Raw genomic sequence first — 15,469 nt, 5'->3', positions numbered from 1 at the left:
GACCCATCCTGAGGTCAGGTTCTCTGCTGTTTCTCGCAACCTGGCTACACCTCTGCCCAGAATGACACCATGACATTGTCAAATGGTGACAAGAAAACACAGCGTGGGTCACCACATGCCAACAAGTGTGCCACCTGGGGCAAGGGCATCGCTGAAGGTTCTATTTTAAAGACAGCAGATGCGCCAAAGGAGGACAAAGTAGCTTGAGCCTGCCCGTTTCTGAGGAAGGGCAGAATCTTATGTAATTACAGCAAATTAGAGCAGGAATAACTGAGAATAGCCTCAAGGCCCCAATGCTGAGGCCAAATAATACCGTGGTTCTGAAACTACTTTTATTTTTTAATGCCTCCCTATGTCCACAATCCTTTGTATTGTGGCACCAGTCGCTCATCCCATCAAAAGGTGAAATCTGTTTCTCCACCCTTTTGAATCTGGGCTGGCCCTGGGTCCGCTTAGACCAATAGAATGAGGAGGAAGTGTCTTGGAGCAGGTTCTGAGCCAGGCTGCATACAGGGCCTTGCAGTATCTGCTCTTCCAACCTGCTTTAGGGGCTCAGGACAGAGATGGGACCAACTGAGGAAGGAGGAGGCAAGTGAACTGGCCCAGGGCAGGAGACAGAGTCTGCCCACTGCACCCCCCACCCCCACCCAGGGTCTTGACTCTTTTCTTATCTCAGTCTGGCTACTTCCTCTAACACCTCTTTATCATCATCTTTTCTTTTCTTGTGGTAAAAACAATCATCTAAATTTACAAAGTTAAAAGCAACTCTCTGGAGGAAAAGCCACTACTATCTCTAGCTACACTTGTCTCAGAGCTGCTCCAGGTGGAGGGGTGGGGGGAAAATAGAAACGACAGGCTGAATTCAAAGCCCTCAATGTTTTTTTTATTCCCCCTGGATAATTAAAATATTCTGCTAACTTCTATCCCTGCTGCTCCGGCCTCACATTGCAGCTAATCTGCTGCCCACACTGATGGCTGGGGTTTAAAATTCCCTCAGTGGCTCCCTATCACCCTCAGAATAAAAATCCAAATTCTCCTCGGTTTAGGTTACAAAGCTCTTCACCAGTGGATCCCTGAAAACTCAACTGACTCCACTGTGACCTTGAACCTATAAAAGAAAAACTGCCCCAAACCTGGTCTGGAATAGCACCACGTTGCCTACTTTCTAAGTCACAACATCCGAGTAGGAAGACATCAACAACATTCCAGACAAAACTCTTTTTTTCTAATGAAATTTTCAAATAAAATTTAAGATGACTGAGGTTTATTCTAGAGAACTCATTGCCATCCACCCCGGGGACGGTCAACTATCAGTTAGCTTCTAAAGATTTTTAATTGGACGTTCTTTTCAGTGATGATTTAATCATTCTTTCTTCCTATGACATGTCCCTACCAAGAGTAAGTCTTCCAGGGGCCTCTTCTCTTGCACTGCAAAACTGGAATAAAATGCGAGCATGTGCTCATAACTAAACTGTCTGAGAAGTTTCCTTTAACAAACCCTAACCTCAAGCGGGTTTTGACACCCTGCAGTCTCCAGCATGCGCCTCGGTCTCTGGTCCTCTATAGGCTGTCGAACGGGCAGCAACCTCCCCAGGAGTGTCCTGGGAACCTGCCGTTTCCCTGGCTCTCTGTCCACCCCCACTTTTTACAATCCCCATCTTCCCTACGTTTCCTTGTGTGCATCCTCCCTGACCCAGGTCCCTACGTCAGTTCCTCCAGAACCATTTGCCTTGAGTGTCTGGACTGCAGACGCTCCCAGCTGCTTCTCTATCAGAGCTGCCACCACACCGAACACTCTGTACCTCACGAGACTGGAAGCTGACTGAAGACAGCGATGGCCTTTTTATTCCTGAATCCCTCATCTCACCACAGAGCCTGGTTCAAAATGAGCACATAATACATGTTTGTTGAATGAATAAATGTTAGCCTACCTAGGGGAGGAGTCAACCTTCCAGGTAAAGGTGTTACATCTTCTTGAGCAACCCCACTTTTAGATGCTCTGAGTTTGGACCAAGTCAAAGTTGGATGGGATAAATTGATATTAAGATCGTGGTTTCTGCTGCTTAGTATTAAAGATGGAGATGGCGGGGGAACTCACGGAAAGAGGCAGTTTCTGTGTGGCCTAGAAACTAGCCCCGAGAGGCAGCCTGGTTCTGAAGACAGCCTCCCTCTGGGCGGAGGCACAGCCCACGCAGTGCTGCTCTGCAGACCCAGCGTGGAGCAGGGGCTCACAGACGGACTCAAGTCTGCTAAAAAGTACACAGGCCAACAGGAGGTGGTTTAGATGTAAAATTTCTGGAAATTTTACAACCAGAGGAGAAATATAAGGGGATTCTAGAGGTTAAGTTAGATAAGTGTTTGAGATGTACAGACCCAAGGATGAACGAGGAAAATCCAGGAGAAACCGGTTTGGTTTGGTTTTGTGTTCGTTTGTTGGCTTCTGGGTTGGGGTGGGAGGACATCCAGAAGCCTTAAGGGAAAGGCGGCCTCAGTCCCTTCCGCTTTCCCCAGATGTGCGGAAACAAACTCCCAGCCGGGCCCGGGCCGCGTGCGGAAGAAGACGGCAGAGGACGCCGGGGACTTTGCTTTCTGTGCAGCAGTTACCAGCCTTCCTCCCACGTTAGAAAACCTCCATTTGGTATTAAATTTTGCAACAAGAGGGCGTGCAGAGTGCTAGAGGGTGGGTGGACAGCAGGCTCCGGTCCACGGCTAGGGTTTTTCCCATGTTCCTGCGGGAACAGGGTAACTGAGCACACAGGAGTGTAAATACATCCTCTGAGAAAAGTGCAGGCATCGCAAAGGCGGTTTCTGACGCCGATGGTTCTGAGACTGCCGTAGCTTACTGACTGCACGTATTATGGCATGGCTCTTCATCCCAGATGGCTCATCATTTATCATCTTGTTGAAGATCACTTCAACACCTTAGAAACTGACCTGAACAGTGACTGCGGGAAGCACACGCAGCCAGATCTGAGCAGTAAAAATATGCCTGACTCTGAGTGCGAAGGACGGGAGAGCCTGCAGCTCACGAGGGAGGGCATGTTTGGTGCAGTACGAGGCAGGTACGGGGATTCCTGCAGCCAAAAGTCTGTGGAGTTTTCTTTCCTTTCTGCAGAAGAAAGAGCTGGTATGTGTCCAAAGATCGTAAAAGGCCTTTAACCTACCTGAAGACAAATTAACTTTTCATTATTTCATTTTATGATAATGCTCAGTCTTTCTCATTCTTGCACATCCATACTTAGAAAAAAGAATGAGTAATTTTAAAACGAAGTAACGGCACATTGCACAGCCTGACACAACTGAGATATAAAACACACGCAATACTAATACTGTGCTACATTCTTCACACATAAAACTTTAAAGGAGGCTTATTATAGAACGAGTGGGAATCCCCCATGTGAATTTAAGAATCTTTTGAGTGACTGAAAGTAGACTCGAGGGGCCAGAGAAAGGATTTCCCCTGGAGCTGATTAAAAACATTATTCTGTTTTTGAGCTGTCAAACTGAGTGACCATGAAGTGTGCAAAAAGTCCTCTTAAAATATATTTTTTAAACTCTTTTCCTAGTACTAGATTCTGAAATTGACTTAAAGAGAAAATAACACACTCAAAATAATTTCTTAAATAAGTTCACAATAATAAGAAGGAACATAAAGTTCTAATGTTCTGAAAAATATTTTACCTAGTCTGCCTTGATGAAATGTTTGCAACTCTGGATGAAATTAACTGTCTGCAAAGATTGGTTTGCAAAACTGGCCATTTTCAGCATTGCAAAGTTTATCACAATGTCTTTTGAAACAGTTAAGTTTCCTAAGAGCATGTAAATGATGGATTCAATGAACAAAACATTATTTATATATTACATTTCAAGAACATTCCCTAGTATATGCTAAAACAATAATGTTATTATTCTTTCATTCCTATTTAGAAATGGATTTGAAGTGAAATGCTAATAAAGTTATTGCGAGTTGAGTGCAAAAGAAATCAGACAATAAAAAATCAAATTCATTGAGAATTTTGCCCCTCAAAACAACAAGCAATCTGTAATCTGAACTCCTATGATTCAGCCACCCTACAGGTAGAAGAGGTGTGTAGAGGGCTAAATTGCCTGTTAGGATGTCGGAACAGGTGTCTGGGCATTAAAAATCATCAATTTTTAAGACAATGTTCTATGTAGAAAGAGTTCCATCAAATTAATTAGAATAAATATATTTTGGTATATTTATCAGACATGCTGCAGTATGGATAAAATGTTCTTATGCTAAACTTCTTACCCCAACAGTAAAAGAAAAATGAGGCTTCCTTATGTTGAAAGAATAAAGTACAAGCTGTGAGACCATATGAGCAGAGCGGAGCAGCCCACGTGGTACAAGGATGCAGTGCACAGTGTATAAAGATTTTAAAATAAAACCAGTAAACCAAACATGTAAGGACTAGATTTAACACAGCTACTAACTATGGCAAATCCTTTTTAGGTCTAGGCAATTTTTACTTGTTCTTAAGGCTTTAAACACAAAATCGATACATTTAGAGTACAAAAAAATTAAATGTAACGGGGTATAGACAGATAAGACAATTAACAAAATTATCAAACCGAGTCTACCCTATGCTTAGTGACTTACTTCCAAAGAGTAGAGCATGGAAATGGGAGGAGGGGATAAATTTACATTGGCAAAATCTGGAAAACACTACCCTGGCCAGGTTCAAGGTCAACATCAGGATCAGTCATGTTGACGGCATGTTCCCTTCAACTATGCAATAAGAGTGTCGTCATTGCACCTCTGTGGTCTTCCTCTCAAAACCCCATAATCCCAGTCTAATAATCGAAAAAACATTTGAGGGACATTCTACAAAAATATCTAACCAGCATCCCTCAAATCTGACGAGGTCATCAAAACCAAGGCAAGTCTGAAAAATTGTCACAGACCAGAGGAAATTAAGGAGACACGATGACAAAATGTAATGTGATATCCTGGGTAGAGCCCAGGAATCTGGAAGAGAAAAAGATATTACGGAAAAACTAGTGAGATCTAAATAAAGTATACATCTTAGTTAATGGTGACGTAGTAATGTTTTTCCCCTAATTTTGACAAATGTAACATAATAATGGCAGAGTCAACAACTGGGGTGACTGTGAAAGGGACATTTGGGAACTCTCTGTACTACCTTGGCAATCCTTCTTCAAATCTAAAATTACTTTAAATTCAGGGTTTATTTAAACTTTTAAAAACTGAGCCTACAGCATGGATGTGTGGACGTCAGCTGTGTGCTGCAGCACTGGTCGTACCAACGCCACAGGCCGGGGTCCTCACCTCTCTGGATGCTGACCAACAGACACTTCAGTCAATTTGGGAACCTGTCTAAGATACCAAGAGACCACAGATGGCATGCATGTGACAAAAACAAACATCTCTGAAGTGCCTAACACTTCCATTTGAAGTGAAAAACAGGCAGTTTTATGCAAGGAAAAAAGACAAAGGCTAAATGGGTTGGCCTAGAGCCACAAGACAAACACATGAGAACCAGCCTTCAATCTTCACTTAGCAAACTCCACTGCCAGATTGAAAAAGGGTTATGCAGACTTCCCTCAGACAGGCTTTGTGTACTGTTTCTTTACCATGAAGAAAAGGTAAATCAGAGAAGTAGGGGTATAGATATTATTATTTTTCAAGAATCTGCTAGGTTAGGGGAGATGAGGTACCACGAAAGCCATGTTTTATAAGGAGGCGGCAAAGCCTTGAAGTGCTGCTCAATATAGAAAACATTTTGTCTTTACAGAATAAACCTGTGGCCTGACTCTGTTTGTTGCAATGGATTTCCTTAGTTGCCTCAAATTTTAATCAAAAAGGAAATCTGGGGATTTATTTTTTCTAACCCAAAAGTTCCAGAATTTATAAATTAGATGAACATGCAGTACTGAGTAGGCCAGAAAATGAAAATAGAAATGACTCTATGATTTTTTTTTCAGAAAACCAATATGCTGTCAATAAATATCAAAGTAGTTTTAAAGGGAATGCAACCAATTATGTCAAGTTCATCTGAAATGAAAAGGATGCAAAAAGAGCCCAGGAAAATCTGGAAAATAGTAATAGTAATGATGAAGGGGGTCTTGTTCTACCAGCTCTAATAATTAAAATAGTGGGGTGTCGATCTGGAATAGATATGCTACCATGAAAGATTAACACATGTAAATAAAAGCAAGAAATTGGTATGTTTATTCAAACGTTTGTTGAATGCCTGCTATGTAGGAGCACAGCTGATGGTTTCTTGATGGTGAACCAAAAAAGGCAGTGAGTCAAATCAAAAGGACAAAGCAGGCAATGACTGGCTAACTATATGGGACGACAGGAAGTTAGATACATTTCTTGAATCTTACACCTAACTACATCCCAGATAAATATTTAATTATATATTTTTAACATTACTGGAATAAAACTTAGGTGAATATTTCTGTATAATTTTGTGATGGGAAAGATGGGAGTTCAAGAGTAATCATTGTGAATAGGTTAATCTAAATGTTAATAGGGGCATGGTTTAATAAATTACTGTCTAGCCAAGTAATGGATGGTTATAGAGTCATTAAATTGTGGGTGAAGATATTTATTAACATAATGTCAGTATTTAGTAAAAAAAAAAGTAATTTATAAAAAGTATGTGTACAGTAAAAAGATTTGAATATAGATATTAAAAAAGACGTCAACAGAAAACAGTTATTCTGCAAAGCTGTCAATTCTCCTCAAATCAATCTATAAATTCAACACATAAACCCACTCAAAGGAAATGTTTCTCATGGAGCCTAATTCTAAAACGCATATGGAAGAGCAAAAGGCAAAAAGAAGGGATGATTTTAAAGAAGAAAAGGCAAAAAGAAGGGATGATTTTAAAGAAGAACAAAGGAGAAGGGAGGACTTACCTTACCAGGCAACAAGACACCATAAAGAAATATAAACATAATAAAGAAAATGTGAAATTAGAATAAATTATGTTAGGAAAATATAAATCAACCAAAATAGAACAAAATAACCCAAAAAATTAGTGAACACACAATGAAACATATGTATGATGTATTATTGAATCATACACTTGAAACCTACATGATTTTATTAACCAATGTCACCCCAATAAACTTAATTTTAAAAAAAGACCTACCCAGATGGGAACTTGGTATGACAAAATGCCACCGCACTTCCGTGGAGAAAACATGCACTAGTGAATAAATGCTGCTGGGAAACCCAGTTATCCATAGAAAAATAGAATAAGGTGTCGATACCTCACAATGCACACAAAACCCCTTTTCATATGGGTTGCAATGTGAAGCCGTGAAAAGCAAAGCTTTAAAACTTTTGTTAGAAAACGGAGGAGAATATTTTATATGACCTCAGCTTAAGGAAGAATTTTTAAAATAAGACACAAAGAAACAATGCACAAATGATAAGAAGTTAAATTTGCACTGAATGGGAAACTCCTCTTCAACAGAAGATATTATTTAAAAAGTGAACAATCAAGCCAAATATTGAGAGATATTTGTGCATGTATAGGCAACAAAGGATGGGTAAGATAAAAATATAAAGGTTGCCTACAAATTAATAAGGAAAAAAAACCCAGGAAAATGGGTAGGTGATTAGAATACACACTTCATAGAAGAAACTCAAGTAGTTAATAAACACATAAATTCTCAATCTCACAGGTAATCAACCAAATTCTAGTTAAAACCACAATTGAGATATCATTTTATACCTATCAAACTGGTAAAGTTAAAGTCTGACAGTGACAAAGGGTTTTAGGAACAAAGAGCAAGGTACAACTATTTGAGACAGCAATTTCATTATAATTATTAAATTTGAAGCTATGCATATCCTAAGTCCCAAGAATTTTCTGGTTATATACCCCAGATTAACTAAGTACATGCACTGAGATATGTAAATAAATTCTCAGAGCCACATTTTTTCAATAGTGAACAACTGCAAAACTTAAATGTCTGTAATGGAAAATATATTTTAAAATTGTGACCTATTTATAAAACCGAAAACTATAAAACCAAACAAGTGATTACAGCTATAAATTTCATATGAATAAATCTCAAAAACATAACTTTGGGTCAAAAAGGCAAGCTGCAATGATGTGTAGAATGTGTACTGCAGTGAGTGCTGAGATGTGCTTAGGTCTCGCACTGAAGGGCTATTCCTCTAGCTACTGCGCATGCTGCAAGCTGACAACCCTCAGCGGAAAAGAGTCACTTCGCCAAAGTCACATTCCCTCTTCCATGGACAGACAGCCTGCATCCAATTACCAGTCAAGGCGAGGCTACAAATGCTTGGTCCCTCATCCCACTTGAGACAATTAAGGATGGCTATCGCACCTTCAGTGCTCCCCTTGGGATCAGCCGAGGCCTTTCCTGTGACTGCGCTGCAGCCCCGTTTCTTTCCATGCCCAATCCCGCTTCCTTCTCTTCCACAGATTTTAGGTTCATCTGAAAATCTCCCTCGGTAAATTTCCTGTATGTTAATATCCTTTTCAGAGTCTGCTTTCTTTGGAATTTATAGATAGATGATAGATAGATAGATAGATAGATAGATAGATAGATAGATAGATGATAGATAGATGATAGATAGATAGATAGATAGATAGATAGATAGATAGATAGATAGATAGATAGACAGAGATATAGATAGGTTTATAAATAGCAGAAATTTATTTCTCACAGTTCTGGAGGCTGGGAAGCTCAAGATCAAGGTGCTAGCAGATTCGGTGTCTGGTGAGAGGTCCTTTCCTGGGTAACAGATGCCTTTCTTAATACTGTGTCCTCACATGGTGGAAAGGTTGGAACTCTACTTTCAACACACACAATTTATATCTTGTTTGAAAGCATGTATTGCACAAATTTAAGAAGATTAAAATCATACCAAGTGTCTTTCCCAACCACAATGGAATGAAACTAGAAATCAACAGCAGAAGGAAAACTAGAAAATTCACAAGCATGTGGAAATTAAACATGCCCTTGAACAACCAAGTGGGTCATAGAAGAAATCAAAAGGGAAATCAGAAAATATCTTGAGGGAAACAAAAACAAAAATACAACATTCAAAACTTATGGGATGCAAAAAAGCAATAGTAAAAGAGAATAGTGGTAAATACCTACATTAAAAAAGAAGAGAGGTCCTATATAAACAAGCTAACTTTACAACTCAGGGAAATAGAAAAGGAAGAACAAACTTAGCAGAAGGAAGGAAATAATAAATATTGGAGCAGAAATAAATGGAATAAAGAGTAGAAAAATATCAACAGAACTAAGAGGTAATTTTCCAAAAAGATCAACAAAATCGACAAACCTTGACAAAAGACAAAAACTAGAGAAGACTCAAATAAAATCAGAAATGAGAGAGACATAACAACTGATACCACAGAGATAAAGACTTCATACCAACAAACTGAATAACTTAGAAGAAATGAATAAATTCCTAGAAACACACACAGGACTCGAATATACCAAGACTGAATCATGAAGAAATAGAAAACATGAACAGATTTGTAACTGCTAAGCAGGTTGAATGGGTAATAAAAGACTTCCCAACAAAGAAAAGCCCAGAACCAATGGCTTCCCTGGTGAATTCTATCGAATATTTAAAGAAATATTAAAGCTACTCTTCTCAAACTGGCACTAGCATAAAGACAGACATGTAGATCAATGGAACAGAACAAAAAACCCAGAAATGAGTCTATGCTTATATAGTCACTCGATCTTCAGTAAGGGCACTAGGAAAACGCAAAGGGGAGAGGACATGGTCTTCAGTAATTGGTGCTGGAAAACTGGATGCAAAAGAATGAAACCGGACCCTTACCTTACATCATACATAAAAATCACTTCAAAATGGGTTAAAGACTTAAACATAAGAGAGCTGAAACTGTAAAACTAGAAGAAAATGCAAAAGAAAAGTTTCACGACATTGATCTTGCAACAAACGCAAAATCAGAAAAGTGGGACTACATCAAAGTAAAAAGCTTTTGCACAGGAAAGGAGATAATCAACAGAACAAAAACAATTGCAAACCACATATGGGTATGCTAATATCCAAGATATATAAAGACCCCTACAATTCAATAGTAAATAAATAAGTAAATAAATAAATAGAAAGATTTTTAAATGGGCAAAACACGCGAATAGACATCTCTCCAAAGAAGGCATACAAATGGCTAACAGGAATACGAAAAACTGACCAACATCACCAATCGTCAGGGAAATGCAAATCAAAACCACAGTATCATCTCACCTGTTAGGATAGCCATTAACCAAAATAAATGAATAAATACCAAGTGTTGGCAAGGATGTGAACAAAATTAGAACCCTTGTGCACTGTTGGTGGGAACATAAAATGGTGCAGCTGCTGTGGGAAAACAACATGGAGCTTCTTTAAAATATTAAAAACAGAACTACCATATGATCTAGCAACTCCACTTCTGGATAGTTATCCAAAACAACTGAAATCAGGACCTCAAAGAGGTACTTGCATCATCATGTTCGTTGTAGCATTATTTGCATTAGCCAAAAAGTTAAAAAAAAAAAAAAAAGAAGAAAAGAAAAACTAAGATGTCTACCCACAGATGAATGGACAAATAAACTGTGGTGTATACAAACACTGGAATATTAATCAGCCTTTAAAAGGAAGGAAATTCTGTTATATGCCACAACAAGAAAGGACCTTTAGGACACTATGCTAAGTGAAATAAGCCAATCGCAGAAGGAGGAATACTGCATGATTTCCATTTGATGTGAGGTATCTAAAGGAGTCAAACTCACAGAAGCTCAAAATAGATGACGGTTGTTACGGAAAATGAGGAGCTGCTGCCGAGTGCATATAAAATTTCAGCCACGCAAGAGGAAAAAGTTCTAGAGCTCTGCTCTCCAACAATAACGTGCTGCTCATGTAGAAACTTGTTAAGAGAATTAAAATTCATACTATTCACCATTCACACTATTTACGCTTAGGAACACATCTGTACTTAGTAAAAGTGTAAAAACGTGTGTGAGCATGATAAACACCGAGTTCAGGACAGTTACATCCATAAGGTCGAAAGGGGAACAGGCTTGTGGAAGAAACACATAATGTTTTAATAGCTACATAACATTGATTCCGTAATATTCCCTACGCTTTCTTCATATGCCTGAAATATTCCATAATTTTTAAAAGTAACTTTAAAGAAGAGGGACAGCCTGTCCCTGTATCGATTATTCTATTCTTTTTACCACAATAAACAAGATGGATGACATTCATATGGACAACAGATTATCATGGACGTTTCCACATTTTGGAACAAGAACAAATTTCATGGTGGAAGCAAAGAAAACAGAGCTACAGAGTTCTTCTCTCCTTGAAATTATTTCTTTCTTTAATGTTGCAGTCTCAAAAGCATTTACAAGTCTGTAATTCCTTGCACTGTACCAGCAATGTTCATTTTTAAACTGGCTGCTCCACAGATAAAATCGTGTATATAATTCCTATAGTAATTCCGCTTCTTCCTGCTCAAGAAATTATCAGATTTCAAATGAGTGAGAGTGAAAATAAAGGAGTAACTTTGCTTTTGCCAAGTTTCAAACATACTAGGTGCCATAATATGAACCAATGCAGTTTGACTGTAAACCAAGAACAAGTCTCAGAGGAAATTTCTGAAAGTAGAATTCAGAGTCAAAAGAGACGCCTAAGATTGTTCTTTCTAAATTCACATTTTCCAATACAAAAAATATTTAAGCATACTTTAGTGATGTTAAACACAATGTGCTCATGATTTCTATATACAAATGCTGGCCAAAAGAAGAGATGACCCAGATAATTTAAATCTAAAAGCATAGTGACAGGAAACATTCACATAATGGAGATTTAAAAAAAAAAAAAAACAAACTACTTTCCTAGATTTATTAGAATAATTCCATAACTGCTATCTTCACTCTTATTTGTTTAGCTCTGATCTTGGTTTCAAATTTCAAAAGTTCACCGTATATTAAAATTAGTTCCGTGTCCCTAGGGTTGATTCACAATGTTTTTCCTTGTCCGCACCCAACCTGCTGAGCAATGTATGACAGCAAAACAGCACATAAAAGAATCCAGAAGCTCAAATAAGGAAAAAAAAGCTGAGGGTTGGGGGGAAGGGAACAAATTCAAAGGCTTCCTAACTTATTAATTTAAAGCAAACAGGTTTTGTATGTATCCAAGAAACTGAGCAAACAATTCAATTTATCTTTAACCAATATTAATTATTCGGGACCAGTACTGAGAAATTAAATTTTATATATTTGTTTGATATAAAAGACACAGTCACAAAGTAGAAAGAAAGAAAAAAAATAAAAAATCGAAATTCTCAGGTATAGATAGACCAAAAAATAAGGGGGGGTGGAGTGTTTATTTGGAATAAAATCTGTAATTATCTATGTTGTCAAAAGCTTTCATATCTTAAAAGGAATTTTATTCACAATCTCTTCCTTTTCATCACTACATGTTTCGAGTCCCCTTTCTCTTAACATTGTCGACAAATTCTTTTCTTTCACATTTTCCCAGCAACCCACTGGATCCTAACTTTCCAGCCACATTTTAGGAAAGAATTCAGACCTCAGCTCAGGGTAGCAACAACGTAGGCTCTCCCTCTTGTGGTACAAAAGGAAACTGCCTGTTTGAACTGGCACGCAAACCCAGAAGTTATTTCTGAGTTTTATAGCAGCTGGGCAGGTATTTCATTGTCTTCATTTTACACACAAGGAAAGAGCCTAACCGAGGTCAACAACTCACTTCCTCAAAATACCTCAACCAAGAATACATTTAAAGCAGGATCTGACCACACATTACCAAAAGATAAGTCTGAAGCAATAGGTAAACCTATTTTTAACTCCTACTGTTCTGATGTACTTTCAAAGCAACTGTTTAGATAGTATTATCAGTTTAGTATAATATATTCATGATCATTAACAAAATAGGAAAGTGAAAAATGAGCAAAAGTTTTCATTAAAAAAAGTTATTTTCCAAATTATTTTCAATAGTCTCAAAAAGGTACAAAAATTGGGTATTATTTTGTATATCATGGATCTCCTTATCAAAAGTAATTCTTTCAAAAGAAAAACAAGGCAGAAATATTTAGAATTGCCAAATTAATAAACTGTCATTCTCGTTTATCCCTATGCTTACGTCATGTCTATGTCATACCCCCTGCTCCTTTCAGCCCCATCTTTAGAACGCCAGACAAATACAAGTGCCCCATAAATCTTTGTTGAGTAAAGGATTTGTTTGTGGAAGAGAGAAAAGAAGAAAAAGGAGAATTTGGTTACATAGCTGCTACCTTATTTGGAAAAGAGCTGAATGAATTTCAGTCAAAGGACTAGTTGTTTCCAAAATAAATTTTTTCTTTGTGTATGGACTTGGGCAGAACTATGAGCAAAAAAAATGTTTTAGTAAGATTCAGATTTAGGTAATTTTCTATCTGAAATATACCAATCCACTTTTACCTCGGGAAGTCAAATTCAATCTCTAAGTGTAATATGTAAGATATGCAGGAGCAAAGGCAGAGGGTCACCAGCTCCTCGTCCGGTGCCAAACCATGGCCGGACCCAGCTGGAGGTGTTCCAGAGGGTTTCTTTCTCTTCCTTTGCTCTGTGCCCTCCTGCTCTCTGAAAGGATCTTGTGCTCAGGTTACACTCTGATTTCTCCCTATATCTGGGATTTCTCTGCATATCTGGGGTTGGGGGCAGTGGCTGGACACCCTAGGCCTGGAAGGGTGTGCCTTTCTGTATCTAACAAATACAAAGGAGTTAGGCCATCATCTACTTTTCTTCCTAAGGACAACCTCCCGCTACACATTTGATCTGCTTTACATGAACAGAATACGAACCTAAGAAACTGCCATTTCTTCCAGTAGGGAATGTTAATAGTTATTAAACATAAAACCAATCATTCTAAACCAATGTTCACAGGCAAGGGAAACACAGCTGTTACTGAACGAGAAATTCTGGAAAAGGCAACTAATAAAGATTGCCATTTTCCATTAGAATCCAAGGAGCGTCTGACACAGAACATCAGTTCAATGGTTCTCACTAAAGTATTCCAAAGCAATATTATTGCAATGAAATCAGCAATATAGTCTAATTTCCTGAATGGTCACTTTAAAGAGAATTTACAAATCTGACTTGCCATCCATTTTTTTTAATAGCTTTGTTGAGGTATAATTTACATGCCATGAAAGTCATTCATTTAAATGTACATTTACATGAGCTTTAGTAAATTTATCCAACCGCACAACTATTGACAAGAATGCTTCCATCACCCCAACAGTTCCTTTGTACCTCTTTATAGCCAATTTCTCTGCTCCCTCCTCTGGCTCCAGGCAACCACTGATCTGACCTATGGTTTTGCCTTTTCTAAAGATTTCATATAAATAGTATCATACAATATATAGTCCTTTGTTTCTGGCTTCTTTCAGTTGGCATAATGTTTTTGAGGTTCATCCACGTTGCCATATATATCAGGAGCATGAATCAGAACTTCAGTCTTTTTCATGGCTGAATAATATTCCCTTGTGTGGATAACATTTTGTCTGATTCGTTCACCAGCTAATGAATTTGGACTGCATCTGGTTTTTATCTTTTGTGAATAATGCCATTGTGAACATGTTTGGTTTTTGAATGGGCACAATTTTTAAAACAACATTGGATGTGACTGCTTTATGATAAATTACATATTTAAAGTATACAATTTGACATACATGTACCCCCATGAAACTAGCATGCATAACCAAGAAAATGAATATATACGTCACCTCCAGTGTTTCATTGTGCCCCTCTCTTTGGGATCTTTTTCTCTTTCCTCTCCCAAGACATCCTCAGGCAACCACTGATCTACTCTCTGTCACTATAGATTAGTCTGCGTTTTCTAGAATTTCAGTTAAATGGAATGAGACACTATGGTACTTGAAGGGGGGGTTATGTCTGGTTTTTCCATGCAACATAATTATTTTGAGATTCAACCAGGTTGCTGTCTATATCAGTAAGTCTATTTGGTTTCACTGAGTAGCATTCCACTGTGTGGATATGCCACAATTTGCTTATCCATTCGTCTGCTGGTGGATGCTTACCTTAGTCCCAGTTTTTCGCAATCACAACTTAAGTCTTTGTCTGGACATATTGTCATTTTTCCTTACAGCATACCTAGGAATAGAATTGCTGGGTTATATGTTAAATGTATGTTGGACTTTTAAAGAAACTGCCAAACTATTTTCCAACATGTTGGCTACATATCGTATTCCCACCGGCAAAACATGTGAGGATTCTGGTGTTTCCACATCCTTGCCAACAAACACATGGAATGTCAGTCTTTTTCAATTTAGTCATAGAATGAGTGTGGAGCAATATCTTATTATGGCTTTAATTTTCATTTCTCTAATGACTAATGATGTTGAAACTCTTTTCATGTGTTTACTTGTCATTCATATATCTT

General features: G+C 38.1%; 1 long non-coding RNA gene across 11 annotated transcripts in view; it reads right to left on the bottom strand.

The window, feature by feature from the left end:
- LOC107512825 overlaps window positions 1-15,469 on the bottom strand; it is a 187,055-nt gene that overhangs the window by 124,858 nt on the left and 46,728 nt on the right. Inside the window, exon 4 of one of the 11 annotated variants that reach the window (XR_001597396.2) lies at window positions 15,108-15,180. The exons of the other annotated variants lie outside the window; for them this stretch is intronic. This is a non-coding gene — a long non-coding RNA (uncharacterized LOC107512825). The remainder of the gene's footprint in view (window positions 1-15,107; window positions 15,181-15,469) is intronic. 11 annotated transcript variants of the gene reach the window in all.

Source organism: Rousettus aegyptiacus, unplaced genomic scaffold (assembly GCF_014176215.1).
Source record: "Rousettus aegyptiacus isolate mRouAeg1 unplaced genomic scaffold, mRouAeg1.p scaffold_m13_p_13, whole genome shotgun sequence".
Taxonomy (NCBI): Eukaryota; Metazoa; Chordata; class Mammalia; order Chiroptera; family Pteropodidae; genus Rousettus; species Rousettus aegyptiacus.
This window is presented reverse-complemented; position numbering and strand designations above follow the sequence as displayed.